This window comes from Ictidomys tridecemlineatus, chromosome 5, assembly GCF_052094955.1.
Source record: "Ictidomys tridecemlineatus isolate mIctTri1 chromosome 5, mIctTri1.hap1, whole genome shotgun sequence".
NCBI lineage: Eukaryota > Metazoa > Chordata > Mammalia > Rodentia > Sciuridae > Ictidomys > Ictidomys tridecemlineatus.
Window position 1 is genome coordinate 150,097,676 of NC_135481.1, and position 17,046 is coordinate 150,114,721.

The 17,046-nt window shown below is 40.8% G+C and overlaps 1 protein-coding gene across 2 annotated transcripts in view; it reads left to right on the top strand.

The window, feature by feature from the left end:
• The window catches only part of Entrep2 (endosomal transmembrane epsin interactor 2), a 405,772-nt gene that overhangs the window by 33,037 nt on the left and 355,689 nt on the right, over nt 1-17,046 (top strand). The window lies entirely within an intron of this gene.

The following is a 17,046-nucleotide window of genomic DNA, read 5'->3' on the forward strand; positions in this document are numbered from 1 at the left end:
TCGGTGTTAGACTTGAGGAAACTCAGCAATGAATTCATTGCTACCACTCCTACTCGAGACGGATGTCACACTGTCCTCTTGTAAGAGATCTCTTCTGCTGATATGCCAGGGGTATTAGGAAGTTTTTCCTCTACCTCAGCCAGCTTTGGGCCAGTTTCCTCCTGCTGACCAGTGACTGGTTTTGCTTAACATTAGTTGTTCAAATAACTATGAATATTTTTATTTGGAAAAATTAAGAAAAACATTAATGGTGATGGTAAAATACATATGTAGAATTTATCATCTTAACCATTTTTGAGTGTGCAGTAGTAAGTACATTCACATTGCTGTACCACCACCATCACTATCTATCTATACCTAGAACTTTTAAATCTTGCAAAACTGAAATTCTGTACCTGTTAAACAACAACTCCAGAGACCCCCCCCTCCAGCTCTTGGCACCACCATTCTTCTTATCTCTATCAGTTTGACTGCTAATTCAATTATTTTTCTCCAACACCAATTAATATTGAATGTGGAAATGTCCTATTACTCTATCTGTTTAATGGTTTGGAGGATGTTCTTGGCACTAAAACTTCTAATTTCTTGGGGCTGGGGCTATAGCGCAGCAGTAGAGTGCTTGCCTAGCATGGGTAAGGCACTGGGTTTGATCCTCAGCACCACATAAAAAATAAATAAATGAGGCTGGGTGCCATGGTGCATGCCTGTAATCCTAGCAACTTGGGTGACTGAGGCAGGAGGATCAGGAGTTCAAAGCCAACCACAGTAAAAGCAAGGTGCTAAGCAACTCAGCGAGACCCTGTCTCTAAATAAAATACAAAATAGGGCTGGGGATGTGGCTCAGTGGTTGAGTGCCCCTGAGTTCAATCTCTATTTGAGGGTTTGCAAAAGTTTTTGGAGGCAAATTTTGCTTGTCTCCAAATGTGGCATTCTTTCCCCACTAGGTAATTTTGAAGGGAAAAATGGAAACTTTCCTTCTCAAGTTCCTGAGACCAAATTATGTTGTGTCTCAGCAGGTCATGACCTATGCCTGCATGGGATATTCCCCAGGAACAGGTGTCTGCTTCTCCACCCACAGTCACAGGGGGAGTCCTCTGGTATACTTTCAGTATTAATGGGCACAACTATAATTCGCCCAGTCTATGCTGAACTCCTGTTGCAAATCACATAATATGGGAAGACACTATCATTAAAAGCAAGAAGTTAGTCTGGGTACCTGTCCAAAAGAAATGAAAGCAGGAACTGGGGGAGATATTTATACACCCATGTTCACAGTAACATTAATCACAACAGCTTAGAGGTGAAAGCAGCCCAAATGCCCACCAACAAATGAAGAGGTAAACAAAACAGAGCATTTACAAATACAATAGAATAATATTGATTCTGAAAAAGGAAGGGGATTCTGACACACACTACAAGATGGATGAATCTTGAGGATGCTGGGTGAAATGAACCACCTACAAAAGGAAAAATGTTGTCTAATTCCACTTCAAGGAGGTTCCTAGGGTAGTCAGATTCATAGGAGCAGAAAGCAGATGTTGTCAGGGCCTGGGGAGGAGGAATGGGGAGCTCTGCTTAATGGAGACAGAGTTTCAATTTGGGATGAGGAACAGAGCTCTGGAGAGGGATGGTGGTGATGGTTGCACAACACTGTGAATGTGCTCAATGCCACTGAAATGTACATTTAAAAATGTATGGTCGGTAAATTTTATGTTGGGTATATTTTACTACAGTTTTAAAAATTAAAAAAAAATTAACAGGACTACTGATTTTTTTTAAAGCAAGAAGTTAGGAACATTATTTGGATAGAACAGAAATACAGCAACACTCACCCATTCAAGCCAAAACAGGAGAACTGGATAATTCAGTCAGGTATAAAAGATAGACTTTTTTTTTTTTTTAAGACCAATTTGCTTTCATGTTGATACAGTCATTCTGATTATGTCAACCTCAGAAGTTTAAAACTCCATCCTTCCCTCTGTGCTTGGATAAAATATCTGCTGTATAGCTGACCTGCAGGGCTGGCCCTTTGACCCTCTGGGTGGATACATCCTGTGCAGCTCCTGAGTGTCTCTGTGCTCAGCCTCAGTGGCCTCTTATAGTCCCCCTCTCTCTACCTGTTCCCTTCCATTATAAGCATTTGTGTTTCTTCTCCCCTCTGTCTAGAATATTTTCATCCTTCTTTTCTAAGACTAAGGTGCATATTACCCCTTTATGGTGGACTCCAAGTCCTCATAAGCCCTTTTTTGCTTTGGGTCTCATCCGCTGGTCTCTTTGAGAGAAAGTGCCTCTTCTCTCCTGCCCTTTCATTTGGTTGACGACCCTCTCCCCACTCTATTCCTGCTCTTCTGCTCTGACCACTTTTTGTTTTATCTTCTCTTCACACTTCTTAATACCTAAAATTACATTTCTTTAAAAGCATTTGCCTTTCTCCTTAAACATGAGTTCCTTGATCCAGGGGCCTGGATCGGTGTGTCCACCTCGTCTCTAGGATTTTTGCTTGGTCCATGGTGGGTGCTGGGAGCAGGTTTATGGAGTATGAGTGAATGAGAAGATGAAATGAACCTCAGTTTCCACAGAGAGAGTGCTCTGGTCCCGTTGGCGCAGTCTCCGAGGTGGGTCTGGTGGATCTTTCTCAGCTTATTAAGCATTCACTCTATGCTCAGACATTTGAGATACGGGAGGGGGGGTCATTTCTCTGATCAGTGTAGACCCTGTAAATACCTGGTGGGTTATGATCATTGGATCTGGAACTCTACCAGTGACAAAGAATGGCTCTGCTTCTGTCATTTAGAGATGCCAGCTGGATTCTTTTAATGGACTTTGTTATTTTTAAAACGATTTTGTTCAGAGCCATGGACAGTTTCTGGCTCTAGTCTCCTAGTCTCTTAAATATTGTCTAGGATAACTATTCAAGGCTATGTGATTAGTTATTGGCTTTTCATTTATTTTAAGGATAGATGTTTTAATTCTCACCTTTAGAGAAAGCTCTTAAAAATTCCAGTGATAGTGTATCCTCCCCAAGTTGACACTGGCATTGTTCAGATCACACTATGTGTGAGAACTCCCCTGTGCAATCGGCAGTGTTATTGCATCACTTTATAAACGGCAGCTTAAATGCTTAAGAACAGGATGATGGGAGAGTTGTCAGTTACTTGGATGATGCCAGGTCATTATGGATGGCCAGCAAGCATGGGGCTTTTCTCTCCTGACACTTTATAATTCTGTCTGTGTCAAGATGGCCGTATTGGCCGTATTGCCATTGAGAGAGACGTAAGTCCATCTGCCTTGATATGGATTCCCTGTGAACTTGTCAGGTTTCTTTTCCTCTTTCATGGTCCTTAGAAAAAATTTCACAGAGCGCTGTTGGGTGAAACAGCTGACAGATTTGTGTTTTAGTGCCCCCCACTGGCCTTTCTTTGAGGTCTAATTTCTTAATCCAAACTAGAAGATGGTGGGGAAGGACCCCAGAAAGGTGGGGGTGCTAAGGAGGGGTGAGGTCCGGGGAGTTGATGGGCTGAGGGCTCAGCCAACAGGCGTGACTCAGACTTGGAGCCCCTGTGCAGCCTGGGCTGTCTGGAGCAACTGGCCTGCAAGGGCCCGCTTGGTTAGACTTTGTCTGGGGAGCCAGCCACTCAAGGGAAAGTGAGAAAACTATCAGTGACTGTGTTTGGAGCAAGGTGAACTCCCTGGGCAGTCCTGGAGTGATGTGAGGCGGGCTGCCAGGGTCCAGCTCTTCAGTGCTGTGTCCTGGTCTACATCTCAGAGCTAGCAGCACTGAGAGGGTTTTGCAGGCTCTGGGCAGGATTTGGGGCATTGTTCTTGACTGTGCAGACTTCAGGCTTTCCTGTTGCCCTTCTAGGGATTCTGTAAACGGTCCAACATTCTTCAGGCAAATTCCATTTTCCACTTTGCTCAGCCAACTTGGATTCTGATGCTTGGAAGTGAAAACCCAGAACCAGATATGATTGGCACTAAGAGTAGAGGCAGGCAGTAGACCGTCTAGAAAAATGGGGGTGGGACATCTGGGACTGACCATTTGCCCAGGTTAGGACAGAAGGCAGTGAAAGTCCAACCAGAGTGTGGTAACCATGCCTCCCATTGAGACCTCATGTCCTGACATCTCACCTTGTGCTCACCACATTTGTTACTGGAGGTGACTGTAGTGGACTGATGGTACGAGAAGTTTAGCTGTCTCCTGTTCATGCCCTCAAAAGAGCTTTGGAAATTTATTCTTATTGCTTTGCCATTTCCTGATGAAAGAGATTAGGAATTTTACAAATGTGGATACCTTATCTGGGTCGTTTATAGACATTTAAGAAGTATGTTTGTTTATCCTCTACTTTTTGTCCTGTTGCCAAAGTACCCCTTTTATTCAGGGCAAAATCAAATCTTTTAAATATTTTTCAAAACTGGCAGGGGTATAAGTAAAATAGATGAGAACAAAACAGCAATCATAGTTTTCTGGAGGTTCAGTTTTTCATTTTGGGCTTTGGAATTCATGAACCACATTTGTGAAGTCTAATCCCAGTATCCCATCAGAATCTCCTAGTTATGTGTCTTGCCATCCTCTCAAAGACTCCGATGAGGAGATGGATTCCCTGTAGTTGGATTTATTAGGGGTGGTTGGGAGCCAGTTTGGTTGGTTCCAACGTTTCTGTGAGGCCCTCATGGAGAAGGAGAACAAGACAGCACACTCTCTTTATCATATGTGGCCCACTAGGGTCTTGGGCTGAAGTATGAAGGTGCTGTTTTTGTGAGTTACACATGGGCCAGTGTGGGCAACAGCCTGTGCTTTAGACTCATGGATCTCCTTCAGCAACTCAGTCACAGGGAATCGTCTGGCCCTCGTGTACCAGAGCTGAAGAGAAAAATCAGTCCCTAACATTGTCCTGTTCCTTATTGCTTGGGCCCACTGTGGTCTACTGTTAGCTTGTTACTGAGTCATGATGGTGTTTTCTTTTACCTTCCCCTCACAGCATGAAGTCCTCATCTGCATCTCTCTCCTCTCTCTCTCTTTCTCTCTCTCTCTCTCTTGCAATAAGGAGGAAATATCAGACCCCTGCTTTTAGCAGGTGTTGGACTGGTTTGTTTTGGAAGTGGGGGTAGGCTTCCCTGGTGAGGATGGCCGTATACATCTGCAGACAGGATTCTTGCTGCACTCTATGCCTTGGGATGGACCATATGGTCCTCGAATATGAGAGGCTCAATGGTGACCCTGTCTGGGTTCATAAACCTCTTGGGATTCTAGTACTTCATGGTGAAATGCAGTTTCCCACCAGATAGACAAGTAGAGGTTTAGAAACACAGTCATATGCTGCATAGGGCCATTTTAGTCATTGAAGAGATGCATATATGACGACAGTGGTCCCGTAACACTATCATGGAGCTGAGAAATTCTTATTGCCTCGTGACATCGTAGTCATTGTAACATTATAGCACAACACATTACCCACATGCTCATGGTGATGTGGGTGAAAACAAATCTGCCATGCTGACAGTCCTTTAAAAGGATAGCAATACAATTATGTGCAGCATAATGATAATAAACAACTATGCTATTGGTTTGCTTACCGTGCTCTAGTTTATTGTTATTTTAGAGTGTACCCTTCTATTTATTTTAAACCAGTGCCCATGTTAATATAGCAACAGCCCCACATGTCTCATGTTTACTATGTCTCATGGTTGCATCATAAGGCCACATGGACTTATTGCCCTAGACCATGTAAGTTTGTAGGACTTGATGATGTTTGTACAATGATGAAAGTGCCTAGTGACTAATTCCCAGAACCTATTCCTGTCATTATGTGAAGCTTGACATATTTCACTTAGCAGAAAATGAAGAGGTGTTTTTGGTCCCTGAGTCTAGCAGCTATGTCCTAGTTGCTTCCTTAGCTCCTGTCATTTCCCCCACCTTGGTAGCAAATACAGCGTCTACAACACAGAAAGCCTCTTTCTGGCCATGACCTACTGCGAACAAAATTCATCACTTTTAAGAAACAAGAGAAATATAGTCAGGGAGGTTGAATGTTTTCTGCAGAACTGAAGTTGTAGGTGCTGTGGCTTTGGGAGCAGATAGACATGGCATAGCTCAAGAAAATGAAGGCCTCATCATGCCTTCTGGGAGAGCTTTTCTTGGCTGGGCAACCTAGAATGAGTTGCTGAGCTTCCGTTTCTGTACCTGTACAGCAGTGATAAGAAGCCCGGCTGGACTTGGTAAAGTGCACTTGTGATCCCTGCTACTCAGGAGACTGAGCAGGAGGTTTTAAAGTTCAAGCCCTGCTTTGGCAACTTAGTGAGACCCTGCCCCAAAATAAAAAATAAAAAAGAGGGTGGGAATGGGGGTTCATTTTCCAGTTCCCTTGCCTTGCCACCCAAAGAAGACTTTCTTGTGGGAAATGGAAGTCAGGGAGAGCTAGATAAAATAATCTACATGGAATTCCTGGCACAGAGCATGCACGCAGTGTTTGTTAACCTCCCCTTTCTCCCACTAGGGATCATAGCTTCGAAGAGTCTTGCTGCCTTTGGGTGCTAAATGTTTTACCAGTTTCCAATTGGATAGTTGAGATTCTTGGCTGTCATCTTTGTTTTGTTTTTCAATGCACTTTATTTATTTTCTGTGAAATTTGTATAGTATATAAGCATTTTAATCTGAAAGTTGATTTTAAATTTGGGGGGAGATGTCCAGTTTTGTAGCTCTTTAAATCTAGCAGGGATATATTTTATTGGCAGCCTCTTCTTCTGTTAAATCCAGTGATATCCATATTTGCTAGCATAGCATATACAGAGAGTTTTAAAAATTGGATGTCAGGCTTAAGCATTGGTTTAGCTAATTTAATTTGGTCAGCCCATTTGTCAAAGCGAGATTTTAATTTGTGGTTAGAACTTGATGCTATTTGGCACATTGGTGACCACCAGTCGGCCTATGATCACATCTTCTCTTCATAGTTGCCAGAACAGCCGGTGTTGAAATTGCTAAAACAAGTGTGTGGGATGCACCACTTTTGTGCCTCTGCCAATAGGAAGGTATGACCATGTTTTCTGCCTACGATTCTGAATAAATGCCTAAATCATTAAGTGGATTTTTTTAGTAGTATATCTCAGCCATGATAACTGTGAATTAGAAAGCAAAGTATCCTTTGTATAATGACATTTTTTTTTATTTGTGCAGAATATATTAAAATTTATTTGAAAGTTTTAATCGGCACAAATTATTTCTTGAGTTTTTGTTTACTGAAGATGCTCCCTGAATAAAATATTCTCTTGAAGTTGCAGTTTAATGAAGTAAATTGAAAACTGCTCTCTATAATATGGGATGAAAATTAAAAATGAGAGTATGCAGATTTTTAGTTCCCAAAAGGAGAAGCCCATTCGAGACATGTATTGTACAAGATGGTGACAGTGTACCCTACATAATAACAGTGTGTGGTACTCTTTGAAATTGCTAAGAGTGTATTTCAAGTGTTGTTACCACAAAAAAATATGTATGCAAGGTAGTGGTTAGGTTAATTATCTCAATTTAACCTTTCCTCAGCGTGACATATTTCAAAGCATGTTATACATGATAAATATATACAATTTTTATCAAATGAAAATAACAGAAAAAATTAAAAACAGTGTATCAGGCAGCCTTTTGTGACCTCTGGATCCCAGCGCTGTGTTTGGCTCTCCCCAGGTCCACTCTGAGTTCCAGACCTGAGACAGGTGGAAGATAGCCATTACTCCACACTAGCCCATGTTCCATTGTTGAACACTTCTCATGTAGAATTCTGAATGAACTTAAATTGTAAGGGTTTGTTTGAGAGTTTGGAATGTCTTCAAAGAGTCCTGGTGAAAAAGATAATAGGCTTTCAAAATGTGTTTACTGAACAAATCATTGGTAAATACAATTGCCTGCCCCCTGGCCCTACCGCACCACCCCTGTGTTCTCAAGGAGAAACCTTGTCATGCATAAAGAATTTGGAAAATGCAGGAGGGATATAAAGCCATTGTTGGTAAAAGAAAACTATCAGGAAGAGAAGACACAACCAACTCTGGGCACAGAGTGCGCCCAGGGCAGTCCACTTCTGCACGTGTGGCAGGAAGAGGAATCAGAAAGGATGCACCTCCCTCTTTTTTTTGTTTTGTCTTTGTTCTCGGATCTCTTTGGAGTGCCATTTTGGTGCTGGATCTGAATTTGGACTCTGAAATACTATAAAGGATCCAGGGCAGGGCTCAGTTTGCCACAGCCCCTTATTACAATGGTGATTTTGCTATATTCAGTTATCTCTCAGGATCTTTGGGAGGAAGTTGGATGGAGTGAAGGGGAGTTGAGAAGTGTGGAGGAGTGGAGGATTGGGAGACGGAGGTGGGAGTGGAGACAGGGCTGAGGGAGAAGCAGGATGGGTTTCCTGGTGGTGTGTTTGTGTAGGTTGTGGAGAGAGGATCAGTGGAGAGCCAGGATCCAGAATGCACATGCAGAGCCTTATTCTCACTGGAAGAGAGAGCTTTCTCTCCCCTGTGGCTCTTGAGTTGGGAATGCCATAGGTGTGAGTAAAGGGGGCTCTCCAGGGAAAAGTGAATGTCTTTAGGGACATCACACCCTTTACAGCTGCCTCTTGTAGTAAGTAGAACCCAATCCGTGATCGTTTTGAGAAATCAATGAGTTAATATTGTTTGGAAGGCCTAATGTTTGGCACATAGGAAGGGCTGAAAAAAAATGTAATTTTCCAAAAGTAAGTAATAGTTTAAATAAGCATTTATGGGTTTGGCCTGGGGTCTAACCTCTGCTGTTTATGACATGGTTTCTTTGGAAAAATATGTTTCCAGTTCCAAATAACTGACTCAGAAGAGAGGTTTTGGAATGCAAGTTGGGGTATTGGCAGTGATAGATTTTGGTACCTTTACTTTAATTTGAAACATACTAAAAGAAAGAAAATATCACTAATAATCTTACAACTTCTTTTGAATTTCATAAAGAAGGGGGATACCCTTATTCTTTACTTCCTACCCCCATAAACTATGTGAGGCATAGAGTTCTGATGTCCATCCTGGGAGGGCTGTGTGCAGGCACCCCCTCCCCCAAGTGCCCACCTTTATGTGGATGTTGGCTGCTCGCAGCTCCTGCAGGTGGCTCATGTGCTCACCCTCCTTGACTGCACATGCAAGAGGTTTTTGTTTTCCAGGTGGGAGAATCCCAGGGAAGACTCAAACAGGCCAGTTTCACGTCACTGTCTTCTCCCTGGACCAGTCACAGCAACCAGCATATCAGAAAGAGTGTGATTGGAAATTACAAGTAGAATCACATGGAGTGAAAGGGAATTTACAAGAAGAGTGGAGTTTTAGGCAGATAAGACCATACCTACCATATAGTTTTGCCCAGTTATTTTTAATGACTATGTATTATTCTATTTTTATAAACATAATCTATATAGGCATTCTTCTATGGCTGGAGTTTAGATAGCTCCATTATTTTACTATGTGAAATGCAAAAATTATACCATTCAAGTGCAGCCATCTCTAGTTAAGTGAATTACAAGAGAGTTTTGGCATATAGGATTTCACAGTGGAGCTAATCCTCTTACTCTCAAGGAGACCTTTGGACTTGATTTCCCATCCAAAGATGAATTTGTTGAGGAAGTATCATTTGACTCAGTTGAGGGGGCTCTGTTTATTCATCTTTATTTTTGGGTTCCTTTCCCGTTTGAAACTGGCTTGCGTTATCTTTCAAGTGGGCACAAGGCCATCATACCAGATGGTCTTGACTATAGGCAGGCTAGGCAGGAATGTGTGACTCTCACTTGGGTGATAGAGGCTAGATTTCTACTGGGAGTTGTCAGCCAGGAGGATGAGCATCACTTCATTATTTGGAAGGACATGTGGCTGCTCTTACAACTTATCCACTTTTTTTTTTTAAAGCTCTTAACTTCGAGACTTGCTTATTATTTCAGAGGAGTTAGAGGATGGACAAATCTTGATGGGATTTTATGGAATGATTGGTCCTGGTTGGTTGTGATCTTTGCAGGGAACCTCCAAGGAGGGCCTCAGAAAATCCACAATGCAGGGTGCTTAGCTCAAGTCCAAGGACTCTGGAGTGAGCTTCATGGGGTGGACTCTTGAAATTAGGTACAGAGACTTGTGTGTATGGCTGAGGCTTGTCTTAAAGCTGGAGTTTGTTAGTGGGGGTGAAGAGGAGGAAGGGAATAATCTGGAGAGATGGGGGCTGCCCATGAAGGGCAGCATCTTCTAGAAACCTGAAGACAATGTTTGATTTTTGGAAAAGGGACTATTTTCCCTGCAACAGAAAGAAGGTGCCGCCCGAGTTTTTCTCCTATTTCCTTATATCAGGCAGGTGATTGAAATTTTTGCAAGTGCCTTTTAATTCACTCCACAGAAGTGCTTTTTTCCTCCCATGTGCTGCACTATATCATGTACATGGAATTTTAATTCTACTTTTTGCATCCAAGCTTGAACAATTAATTCTTGAGCTTCAGTGTATAGAATGTACCTTTTCCCCTGCCACAGCATATTAAATCTACCCCTTGGAAACATTTGGACTTAATAAATATAGGGCTGGTTAGCTTATTCTTGAAATAAGTCAGTTAAAATAGTTCATTTTAGTGTTGCAGAGATTGCTTTCATAATTACTAAAGAATGTGCATGTTAGGAAAAGGGGAACCTTATTTTTTATTTCTTTGCTTTCTGTGTGGGGTTAGATTTTTGAGCAAACATTTGTGTTATGGTTTAAGTATGAAGTATCCCCCAAAAGCTCGTGTGTGAGACAATGCAAGAACATTCAGAGGCAAAGTGACTAGATTTGAGTCATATCTAATCAGTGGTTTAATCTACTGATGGATTAATTGGTGGCAACTATAGGTGGGTAGAGCATGGCTGGAGGAAGTAGCTCACTGGGAGTGTGCCTTTGGGGTCAATATTTTTTTCCTGGTGAGTGGGACAGTCTTTTGTTTTCTAGGTGTATAGTTCTGTGAATTTTGAAGACATGTATAGATTTCTATAACACTGCCAAAATCAGGATAAAGAACAGCTCTGTTAACTCATAAAATTGCCTCCTCTCATGCTACCCCTCTCTAACCCCTGCCAACCATAGATCTGTTCCTCATACTGTACTGTTTGTTTTTTCTTTTTTTGAGAATGTCATGGAAGTGGAACCATATAGTCCATACAGGATATAACCTTTTGAGACGGACTTCTTTCTCTCAGCCTAATGCCTTTGAGATTAGTCCACATTGTTCCATGTGTCAGTAGTTTATCCATTCTAATTGCTTAATAGTGGTCCATTGGATGGATGTGCCACAGTTTGTTATATACCCACCTATTGAAAGAAGTTTCGACAGTGGTCTTTTTGTCTGGATTCTTATACTTAGCAAAATGTTTACAGGGTTCATTCAAGTTGTGGCATCTAACAATGCTTTATTCCGCTTTATGGTCAAATAATAGTCCACTATATAGATAGCTTTGTTTACCCACTTATCCGTTGATAGATACTGGGTTGTTTCCACTTTTTGGCTATTATGAATAATGCTGCTATGAACATACCTGTACAAGTTTTTGAGAAAACATTTGTGTTATGGTTTAGGTATGAAGTATCCCCCAAAAGCTCGTGTGTGAGACAATGCAAGAACATTCAGAGGCAAAGTGACTAGATTTGAGTCATATCTAATCAGTGGTTTAATCTGCTGATGGATTAATTGGTGGCAACTATAGGTGGGTAGAGCATGGCTGGAGGAAGTAGCTCACTGGGAGTGTGCCTTTGGGGTCAATATTTTTTTCCTGGTGAGTGGGACAGTCTCTCTGCCTCCTCATGCCCATGTCCTGAGCTTCTTTCCTTTGCTGTGCCCTTCTGCCATGATGTTCTTCCTCACCTTGGGCCCAGAGATATGGATGGAGTCTGCCAACTATGTCCTCTGAAACCATCCATGACCCAAAATAAACTTCTTCTTCTCTAACTGTTCTTGTCAGGTCTTTTGGTCACAGCAATGAAAAAGCTGACTAAACACATATGTTTTCAGTTCTTGGGTATATACCTGGAAATAGAATTTCTGGGTCATTTGTAAGTCAGTGTTTAATATTTGAAGACTACCAAACTGTTTTCCAAAGGAGCTGCATCTTTTTATTTTCCCACAAGCAAAGTATGAGAGCTCTGTACAGTCTCAATATCACATGTATTTTCCTTTCTTATTTTTATTTTTGTGATGCTGGGCCTCATATGTGGGATTTTTATAGGAATTTCATTTAATTTGTAGATCATTTTGATTTCTTTAATTTACTTCAGTGATGTTTCTAGTTTTCAGTGTAATGCTTGTTATACTTCTTTCTTCTTTTTACTTATTTCTACAAATTTTATGCTATCATTTTCTTAATTATGTTTCTGGATTGTTCATTGCACATTCACAGAAATAAAGTTATTTTCTTAAATATTGATTTTGTATCCTAAAACCTTACTGAAGTTATTTATGACTCTGATAGTATTTTTTTTGTGGATTGTTTAGGTTTTTTAAATGTAGAAAATCAAGTCATTTGTAAATATATCTTAGTACTCAGCGGTGCCGGTTACCACTCTGCCATAGCCTTCACTTGCTACTTGCACAGAGCCTTAACATGGGTCAGAGGTGAGAGTTTAGTGCCTTCTCAGGCCTTTTCTGAGCACAGCCCTTTGTGTGCATACAGCCTTTTAATTTTCAGGAGTACACTGGAGCTTTTTAAAGGCCCCATAGACATCTCACTTCATGCACTTTTCCTTAATTTTTTTTGTTATCCTATTTTTTACCCCTTAGCTAACTGCTGCCTCTAGCTGTGATAGCCAACCATTGCCTTCAGCTGTTCTGGACAAATATCCCCAGGGTGGGGGTGGGGGGGGTGGGGGGAGGCTTGTCAGCCTGGGGTAGCTCTCAGTCAGGTCACCGACAGCTTTCTGAGTGGGTTCTTCTAGAGAACCAGCACATAGGATGGGTAGACAGTTCTGGAACTTTGAAGAAGCTCCTGCCAAGCTCTGCCAGGCTGCTGGTTCTCCCCAGGACTCTTGGGTGTGGTTTTCCCAGGCTACAGCAGAGATTGGGAGGGGGATGGGAACAGGTCCAGGCTAACATGCCAGAGAGCTCACTGTCACAGAGGTTCATCCACTTTTTATCAGATTGCTTCAAGCCTTTTAAAGAACTTCTAGAGTTCTGCCAATTTCTTATTGCTTTTATGAAATACAGAATTTTCATCAGGTCTCTTCTTCCATTTTTACTGACATTCTTTTTTATTAAAATTTGAACATGCTATATAGATTCTGAGTACAGATTCCATATAAGATATATGCTTTGCAAATATTTTCTCCCAGGATGTGGCTTGTTTTTTCATTCATTTTCATTTTCTCTCTCTCTCTCTCTTTTTTTTTTCCTCTTTTGGAAGGAGTACTGGGGATTTAACTCAGGGGGAATTGACCACTGATTTACATCCCCAGCCCTTTTTAAATTTTAATTTTGAGACAGGGTCTCATTAAGTTGCTTAGGGCCTTGCTAAATTGCTGAGGCTGGTCTTAAATTTGTAATACTCCTACTTCAGTCTCTGGAGCCGCTGGGATCACAGGCAGGCGCTACTGTTTCTGGCAGTCTTTTCATTCCCTTAACAGTGCCTTTTGATGACTAGCCATTTTAAAATTTGATGTTATACTTAAGAAACTTTGCCCCATCCAAAGTCATAAAGATTTGTTCTGGATTCTTCTACAGATTTTATAGTTTTAAGTTTTACATTTAGGTTTATGAATCCTTTGAAATCAACTCATGTATGGTATGAGTTACGAATTGAAGCTTATTTTACTTTTTTACCATGTGGACGTACAATTTTTCCAACACCATTTGTTGGAAAAACTATCCCTTTTACCCAAAATTGCTTTTTGTACCTTTGTCAAAGTTTTTTTTTGTTTGTATATATGTGGATATATTTCATATATGTTATATGGAATCTATACTCAGAATTTATGAAGAATGCTCAAATTTTAGTAAAAGAGACAGTCTGTTTCTGCAGTAGAGATTATGTGCCATTGGTCTATTTGTCTATCTTGATGCCAACACAATTTTGTCTTAACTAAGTCTTTTCAAAAGTGTGTGTATGTGTGTGTGTGTGTCTGGGCCAAAGAACACACATTTTATTGCTTCCAGTGTGACTTGTGTCAGGTCCTGTTGGAGCAGTGTGGTGCCAGTCCCTCCTCTGTGTGTGCAGTGATATTCCTCTACTGTGGGGAATGATGAATTGATGGAGAATAGCTGGTACTCTGCCCCTTCTCAGAGAGGGGGCAGGGCATGAAGGTACAGGACTCAAAGTGCCTTTTTCTGCTGCATCCACAAATCCTCTGGGTAGAGGGAAGAAGTCCTCGCTCTATAAATCTCTTCTGGCTAATATACTGTTTCTAGGTTTCAAGGCATTCAAATCATCCTTTAAACATGTTTTCCACTGCTGTTTGCTCAGAGAGCCCAGATATACAGAAATTCATGGAGAATTCTCTCTTAATATCCTGAAACTCTTATGTTAAGCCTCAGAATGTGACTTGACAGCCTTTTGAAAGGTTGTGTTAATCCTCCAACTTTGTTCTTCAAAGTTTCGATTTTCTGTGCCCTCTAAACTTCCATGTGAATTTTAGAATTAGTAGGTCAATTTTACAATAGAGTCTGCTGGGATTTTGATGGGAATTGCATGGACTCTAATAGGCCAGTATTTCTCCCCCCTGACACTGGTGCTGTTGACTTTTTGAGCTGGATCGTTCTCTCTTGTGGGGGCTGTCCTCTGCAATGAAGGACATTTTATAGCAACCCACCCCTACCCGCTGGATAAGATATAACAATCATGTCTCCATGCATTGCCAAATATCCCTGGGTGGGGGATGGGGAATCACCTCTGGTTGAAAATCATGTCTATTGATCAAATTGGGAAGAACTGATGTTGCAACAATGTTAAGTCTTCTGCTCTGGAACACATTATATGCCTCTCCACTTAATTAGGTCTTTAAGTTCTTTCAACAGTGTTTTGTAACTTCAGTTCAGTTTTATTTGTTACTAGTATATACAAATATAGTTGAGCCTTGTGTATTGATCTTGTTTTCTTCAACACTGCTAACTCGCTTATTCTTGTAGGTTTTCACAAAAAATCTTTCATTTAAAAAAAAATTCTAGGGCTGTTTGGGTTTAAATTGTATGGGGATTACTCTTATATTTTTCTAAAAATTTTTATAGGAAACATGGTTGGTGTTTTATACAATGGATGGATACAATTTAGTACAGGGTTGGGTTGCCAGACTTGGAATTCCATTGTGGGTTTTTTGAGTAATCTAAATTATTCTGGAAGAATGCAGGTGGAAAGTGAATTCATAGATCATACAGCACAGGTTGAATGGATCTTTAATGGCCAATTTACTGTCTAATCATCCAACTAAATGGTTGTTTGCTTTGGTCAGCTTTAGCTGATGACTTTTAAAGTTTTTATCTCTCTGCTGTATTTTTGGAGAAGATTATTTTATTTTTTTAGAAATACTCCAGGTTGGGCTGGGGATGTGGCAAAAAGCGGTAATGCGCTTGCCTGGCATTCGAGAGGTGCTGGGTTCGATCCTCAGCACCACATAAAAATAGAGATGTTGTGTCCACCGAAAACTGAAAAATAAATATTAAAAATTCTCTCTCTCTCTCTCTCTCTCTCTCTCTCTTTCTCTCTTTAAAAAAAAAAAAGAAATACTCCATGTAAAGCCAGAGTTATTCTTTAATTTGTAGGTCATGGGCTTTGACATTAAAAAGCAGTTAACTTATATTCATGCCATGTAATTATATTTATTGGTAATCTTAACAAATACTTGATTGGTCTGAAGGGGGACTTGCTGGTTACCATCACAGTGAGTGTGTGTGCTGGGTGGGGAGATGAGAATGGTGTGTATAGTATGTGGATTTGTTTACCTGACTTGGTAACTTGGTCCCTTTACCGCTTAGAGAGTAGTTCAAGAATTGATCTACAGTGCTTGCTGGTGGAGAGAGATTTTCTTTCCTAGAATAAGGGTGTGCTTTTGTACCACAGGACTGCACATGTTTTTTGGAAAATATCAGTTCACCCTGAAACTCCCTTGGTCTGCGTGTTTTCTTTGTCATCTGTGACCTCTCCCCTTTTCCCCTGTAATAGATTTTGTCAGGTGCTGTTCTTTTTTTCATTTTGCCATTCTGGGAGGATTTCTGAAGCTTCCGCTCCCTCACCGGTTTGGTTTTGCAGAGCATAAATTCTAATCTTGACTTGCTTCGGTGTGGATTTTTCTTCTGTGATTATATTTTTAGTCCCCGGGGCATTTCCCCTTATCTCCTCTAGCTCTGTGCACATTGCTGTCCACCTGCTCCTTCCAGAGCAGCCTGCTCTGTGCAGGCCCTGCCCTTGAGTCAGGGAGGCTCCGGCTGCTTGTAGCCCACCCAGGAGCTACAAGCTACAAAGTCCTTCTTGGATCCTGCAGATCATTTTTACAGGTATGTTCTCTTTCTTGGTTATCCACCTGCTCCTCCTTTTCTGTATATTTCTATAGGGGGTATATTGATTGACAGTTGGTACAGTCATCCCCCTTATTCTCTGTTTGCTTCCTATAGTTCCAATTACCTGAGGTTAACCATAGTCCAAAATGGAAAATTCCAGCTTTTGTTACAGTATATAATTAAATTGTTCTACTTTATTATTATTGTTCTTAATCTCTTACTGTGCCTAATTTATCAATCAAACTTTATAATAGGGGTGTATACATATATGTGTGTGTGTGTATATATATATATATGTCTGTGTGTGTGTATGTATATATATATACATATATATATATATATATATATAAATACATACATACATATATATATAAACATATTGTATATAGGTTGGTGCTATTTGTGGTTTTGGGTGTGTGCAGTCTTGGAATGTGATCCCCTGTGGATACGGGAGGATTGCTGTATTTTCTCTATTGTTCTTTTCAAAATATCATTACATGAACATCTGACTTGGCATGACTTTGGAGTGAAAAATGATCCATTTCCCTTATAAAATTTTGAGTAATTCAGG